Raw genomic sequence first — 6,919 nt, 5'->3', positions numbered from 1 at the left:
TAACACTAAGGAACCTTGGAACCATCAGAAAAGAATTTGAGCATGACCAGGAAAAACCTACGCTTAACAGTTGGTTTTTTATCTGGCCATTGTCAACTAACAAAACACCTCCACACACTGGAGCTAGTAGACACACCTCTGTTCAGGAGGTGTTAATGAGACGACGAATGTTTCGAGCATGTCCTATGTGAATGCCCGGAGTTATCGTCAATAAGAGAGTATGCATTCGGCGAGCCTTGGCCTACACCTGTCGACATAGGGAGATATCCCCTGGTGATTTGTCCGCCTTCTTGGAAATGGCAGAATGGATAATGAACTAAGGACGAAAACCCCCTGGGAGGATGCATAATGGGTCTAAGTGCTGTGGGAGTTGACTCATCTTCAATAGATACATATATGTGTACCCATCAGAACAAATTGCAGCAGCATTTGTTCTTAGGTCTGGATCCCGCGTATGAAAAAAAAGTTGATTAATAGCAAGCTGAAAATTTGTTAATAGCTTAAGGGTGTCTAGTCGGATAAACTTTGATATATGGGAACACTGGAACAGGGGCAGTTTTAATTGTGGAACAGGTTAAAAATTTGGAACGGTCACACCACGAAAACGCCACATTTATTTTGTCCGACAGAACAGACTTAAACTCTCCGAACAGAGATTAAACTCTCATGCAAAAATCAGATTGCTATTTATCACCTGTCATAATTCCTGTCATTTGACATATTCTACATGTTCCACTCATTAAAGAGTCCATTTGGTGATAAATAGCAGTCTGATTTTTGCATGAGAGTTTAATCTCTGTTCGAATAGTTTAAGTCTGTTCTGACGGACAAAATAAATGTGCCGTTTTCGTGGTGTGACCGTTCCAAATTTTTAACCTGTTCCACAATTAAAACTGCCCCTGTTTCAGTGTTCCCATATATTAAAGTTTGTCCGACTAGACACCCTTAAGCTATTAACAAATTTTCAGCTTGCTATTAATCAACTTTTTTTTCATACGCGGGATCCAGACCTATCTCCTTTAAGCGGATATTTATACTTATAGTAGGAGAGGAAACTATGCTAAATTTGCAGTTACTCGAGCGCTATGGGGACCTTTTCGGGTTTTGAAAAGTAGGTCCTAAAACCAAAAAAAAAAGTTAAGTACAGTTTTTCATTTAAGTGGTGACATTCCATTTTTTAATTTAATGTTCCATTTCCACCAATCCTTTTTTCCGATTATAGCGCCATCTAGCCATAATTCGAAAAAATCCAGTCATAAGGACTCCAAACATACAATAAAAAATGGGGGGTCCTATTTAAAATTTAAAAGTAACCCCCCACTCCACCTCCGTGAAGGGGTCGCGAATGGTGTCATTCTATGGATTTTTCAAAATATTGAACAAATATTTTCTAAAAAAACTTATACAGTAGTAAAAACTTCAAGTTGTATACTGGTATAAAATGGTTTATTAAAAACTTCATAAAATGTCGTGCAAAACGTTTTCGTTCTAATTCAGAACATCTTCAGTGCCTAGAATAAATTAAATCCACGTTATATTAAGGCAAAAAGTTTAAAATTGTGACTGTTAATAAGAAAAAACATATTATAGAGAATACTTACATTCTGTAAGTAATTGTAACTAGCACACTATTTAAAGTGATCATTTCATAATATATGGTTTACATGTTAAATGTTATGAAACTATGGTGACTACTAGTCGATGTTATAAGATTAAATTAAGTACATGCTTAAAGGGCACCATGCCCCCTGCTCGATAAAAACTAGGTACTTGCCAGTTCAATGGGCACAGACCAACTGATAAAATAGGAAATGTACTTTCAATATGACAAAGAGTGACATGACAAGAAAAGATAAAGTCAATTTTTTGGTTTAAGGACTTCACAAAGTGTATTTTTAATTTTGGATTTTAATTAAAATGTAATGGTTCTTAATAACTGTTTGAAAATTTAATAAAAATTATTGTTTAAAAAATTAGAATCTATTATAAAGTCCAAATTAGCAACCCTCTATTCCAGAAAAAACTTTTGGGTTGTTGGATTGAAGCAAGGTGTATGTAATTGTAAAATGATAAGATCAAAGTTTAATTTAGTTTAATTAAATGAGATATATACTACATAGTAAACAATTAATGACATGACGTTGGAGAATTGGAAGCTAAATAACGCAGAAATTCTAATTTTAAATGTTTGAAAGAAATGTATTGTTGGTTGCCTATCATGACGAGAAATGTATTGATTTAGCTGAATACTACTGTAATGATTAATTCTGTCTGTTAAAGATGGGAGAGGAATTGTGGAAAAAAATACGGTACTAAAAGAAAACAGATCAGGAAGTGAATGTTAATGTTAAAGAAATATGTACTTAAATAATAAAATGACTAAAATTATGTAATGAATTTAGTAACAGAAAAGGGGGAAATAAAATATGTGACAGCATAATCTTTCGTAAACACACACAAACTGATCGCGTAATTAATTTCTCTTCTAATCATCCTCTATAACACAAACTAGCAGCTTTTAGAAGTTTCATACACTGACTTTTTTCTAAACCTATATCAATAGACTCATTCAGTAAAGAACTCAACATCATAAAACAAATAGCTGTCAACATTTATAATAGACAAACTCGTCCGTAAAAGAGAATCTAGATTGCTACAAAATTCTACTTTCCGTCAGTTTTCTTCCTCTTCCCCTATTTACAGGTCATTACCATAATATCTCAACCCCACTCTATCTGAAAATATTAAACGTATTATATCTAATTCTTCTGAAAACATACATATTTCTTTCAAATTTGGAAATACCCTTGGCCACTTTTTGACAAATACTAAAGATACAATACACTATATGAACCGTAGTGGAGTTTACAGACTGACTTGTTCTGATTGTGACGCCTCTTTTATCGGCAGGACTTACCGATCACTATCAACCAGATCTGCTGAACATTCCGAGAGAGATAATAAGTACATCAGCCTTTTCCCATCACCTCAAAGTTAATAATCATCATCTCAGCATCCCTGATGGTGTTAAATTAATCCACAGCATCCAAGACAAGAACACTCTACGGTTGGATTTGTACGAGGACCTTGAGATTTCTAGAGATATGAGGACTAGCCCTAATTGTGTTAATCGTCAAACTACCCTAAAACGACCTTTTACTCCTATCCATCGACAACTATTCCCTTAACCCAACTTTGTTTTATCTTAGTATTTCCCCATATTCCTTGTCCGTTACTTCTATTCATTACCTTGATCCCTCTTTTCTACCACCCCATTAGGTTCTAACATTCTTCTATTTCCTTACTAATCACCCATTAACACACATCTCAACTTGCACCGTCTCTTTTCCTTCACTCTTTTCTCCTTCACTGTCCCATCCCTAACACAGTTGCGATTCTTCTTTTCTTTTCTTCTCTTCTTTTCTTCTCTTATTTTCTTCTTTCTTTTCTTCTTCTTCTTTTTTTCCTTTTTTTTTTCATTTCTTCTCCTTCTTCTCTTTTTTCTTTTCTTCTTCTTCCATTTCCAATGCTCTTTCACACTTGTTTTTAATCCTTTAGTTATTTTGTCTTGCCTTATGTTTCTGTTGTCTCAGGTCCTCCAGATTTTAGCTCACCAATTCTATCATAATTTATTTAGACTCTCCGTTTCTTATTGACAATAACCCTCAAATCGTGATCTGGTTTACTTGTCTCTTTTTGAATGTACTTCAACACACAATCACTTTGTCTTGTTGCCTGTTATGTCATCAATATTTAACTCTATGCATCCCATTTAATAACAACATACAGTTAATTACTTTTGTCTGCCACATATTTCACTCTCCCTTTCTTATTAACTTACATGTTACCATCTCCCCTTTTAGATTATTTTAGACTATACTCAACAATAGGGTATTGCACACCTAAATTCATTAACTTACATTCATTCACAGTTTTTTCAGATCCTAATATTTAAGTTATAATTTTATATATACCATTCTTTTTCATTTTCCCACCTTCATATCAGGCTACTCAGCTATCTTAATTTCATATCATATTAATAGCTCCCCTTTTTTTACATCTGGCTTAATTCATTTGGTCATCTCTGTCATGTAAGTTTATAAATTTTGCACTATAAAGATATCACACTTGGTTCAGTTTGTTCACTCCACTACCACCTACAGAATCCAAACTCATAGTTCGTTATCTCAGATACTAAGTCAACTTAGATTCTCCGTCGCATATTGACATTAACACACAAATGGTCCTATATTAGTTAGCTCTCAGTCGATTATTCATTCACACACTAATCACTTCGTCTGGTAGCCTATCATGATATATCTCCTTGAATTATTTTAGTCCATCGAAAACAACTTAAAGTTCCATTAGATTATGCTGTCACATATTTTATTTCCCCCTTTTCCGTTATTAATTTCATTACATAATTTTAGTCATTTTATTATTTAAATATTTTTTTAACATTAACATTCACTTCCTGATTTGTTTTCTTTCAGTACTTTAATTTTTGCCACAATTCCTCTCCCATCTTTCATAGACAGAATTAATCATTACAATAGTATGCAGCTAAATCTATACATTTCCCATCATGTTAAGCAACCAACAATACATTTCTTTAAAACATTTAAAATTATAATTTTTGCTTTATTTAGCTTCCAATTTAGCATTCGGCCGTTAGTGGCCGTCATAAAGATCGCTCTTTCATGCAAAAACAAGCCTGAAACTCAACAACAGATCGCATTGGATAAACTGAAAGATCCAATGATACAAGCAGAAATAAGTAATGAAATAAACACACAAATTCAAATATTGACGACAAACATTACCGAAGATCTAACACCAACATGGAATACGATTACAAGTGCTGTAACAGACATCATGAAAAGCAACTTGGGGTACAAACCAAAGAACAAGAAGCAAAAATGGATGACAGAAGAAATACTATTACTAATGGATGAACGACGACGACACAAGGATGACCCAGATGGCAGCGATATGTATAAAAACATTAACAGGCAAATAAAAGCAAAGATAAGAATAGCAAAAAATGAATGGCTTAAGCAACAATGTATCGATCTAGAACATTTACAACGACAGCACGACGATCGGAATTTACATAAAAAGCTTAAGGAGACTGCTGGAATATACAGAAAACGAAGACCAACTATTATAGTTAATCAGGATAACCAGGTAGTGCTAGGTGAAAAAGAGAAAATTCATATATGGGAAAACTATATTCAGGAGCTCTTTCTTGACGAAAGACCCATGAGTGAAGTTTATACAGACGACCAGCTGACTGGCCCTTCAATCACTAAAGAGGAAATAGAAAAGGCAATATTATATTCAAAAAACAAAAGGCACCTGGACCTGATGATATCCCTTCAGAAATACTCAAACTACTAGATGAAAGGGGAATTTCAGCACTACATAAAATATTTAATTTTATTTATGAAACTGGTTGCTATCCTCAGCAGTGGTTGCTCTCTACATTTATTCCCATACCCAAAAAAGCCAATGCAAAAAGATGTGAGGATCACAGACTCATTAGCCTGATGAGTCACACTTTAAAAATATTCTTAAAAATACTACATATCAAAGATTATACAAAAAATGTGAATGGGACATCAGTGATTCTCAGTTTGGGTTTAGGCAAGGTTTGGGAACAAGAGAAGCAATAGTAGCAACACAGGTGTTGGTCCAAAATTGTTACGATCAGAGGAAGGACGTATTTCTGTGCTTTCTAGACTACGAGAAAGCGTTTGATCGTGTCCAACATCACAAGTTAATGCAGATCCTCAAGAAGCTTGATATAGACCAAAAAGACATAAGATGCATTGAAAACTTGTACTGGTATCAGGCAGCACAATTAAAAATAGACAATTCTATATCCAAATCCATACATATAAGAAGGGGTGTTCGGCAGGGATGTGTGCTTTCCCCTCTTTTATTTAACATTTATTCGGAAGCCATATTTCAAGAGTCTTTGGAAGATGCAGAGATGGGAATCAAAGTGAATGGAGTATTAATCAACAACATACGATATGCTGATGATGCTGTCTTAATTTGCGACAACATAGCGGATCTTCAACAACTTGTCACTATAATCGGAGAATACAGTAAGCGAATGGGATTAGAGATTAATACCAAAAAGACCAAATTCATGATCATCTCCAGAAACTTGGATGCATTTGAAAACTCCACCATAACACTGAATACTAAGTCCATTGAGAGAGTGAGCAAATTCAAATACCTAGGAACGTGGCTTTTTGAAGACTGGGCATCGGACAGGGAAGTAAAATGTCGCATTGAGCAAGCTCGACAAGCTTTCGTAAAATTCAGGAAGGTATTGAGCTGCTCAGAGTTCGACCTTACACTGAGACTAAGGTTTACTAAATGCTACGTGTGGTCGGTGCTGCTATATGGCATAGAGGGCTGGACACTCAAAACGAGGGATATAAACAGATTAGAAGCCTTCGAAATGTGGCTTTATCGCCGTATCCTAAAGATACCATGGACGGCGAAAGTCACAAATGTGGATGTCCTTAAAAGAGTCAACCAAGAACGTCAGCTTTTCGAAAACATCAAGAAAAGAAAAACGGCGTATTTGGGTCACATCATGCGAAACGAAAAATACCAGTTCCTTCAACTTATAATCCAGGGTAAAATTGAAGGCAAGAGAGGAATAGGACGTAAGAAAATGTCCTGGCTCCGAAACATAAGGCAATGGACAGGGATTACCGACATACAATCACTGATCCACATTGCAAGAAACAGAGAGTTAATGGAAAATGTGATCGCCAACATCCATTAGTGGATTTGCATTTGAAGAAGAAGAAGAAGTTAGCTTCCAATTCTCCCACGTCAGATCATTCATTGTTTACTATGGAGTATATATCTCAATTTATTAAACTAAATTAAACTT

The sequence above is a fragment of the Diabrotica virgifera genome, chromosome 4 (genome assembly GCF_917563875.1).
Source record: "Diabrotica virgifera virgifera chromosome 4, PGI_DIABVI_V3a".
Classification (NCBI taxonomy): domain Eukaryota; kingdom Metazoa; phylum Arthropoda; class Insecta; order Coleoptera; family Chrysomelidae; genus Diabrotica; species Diabrotica virgifera.
The sequence above is the reverse complement of the archived record's forward strand: the minus strand, read 5'-3'. Positions refer to the sequence as shown.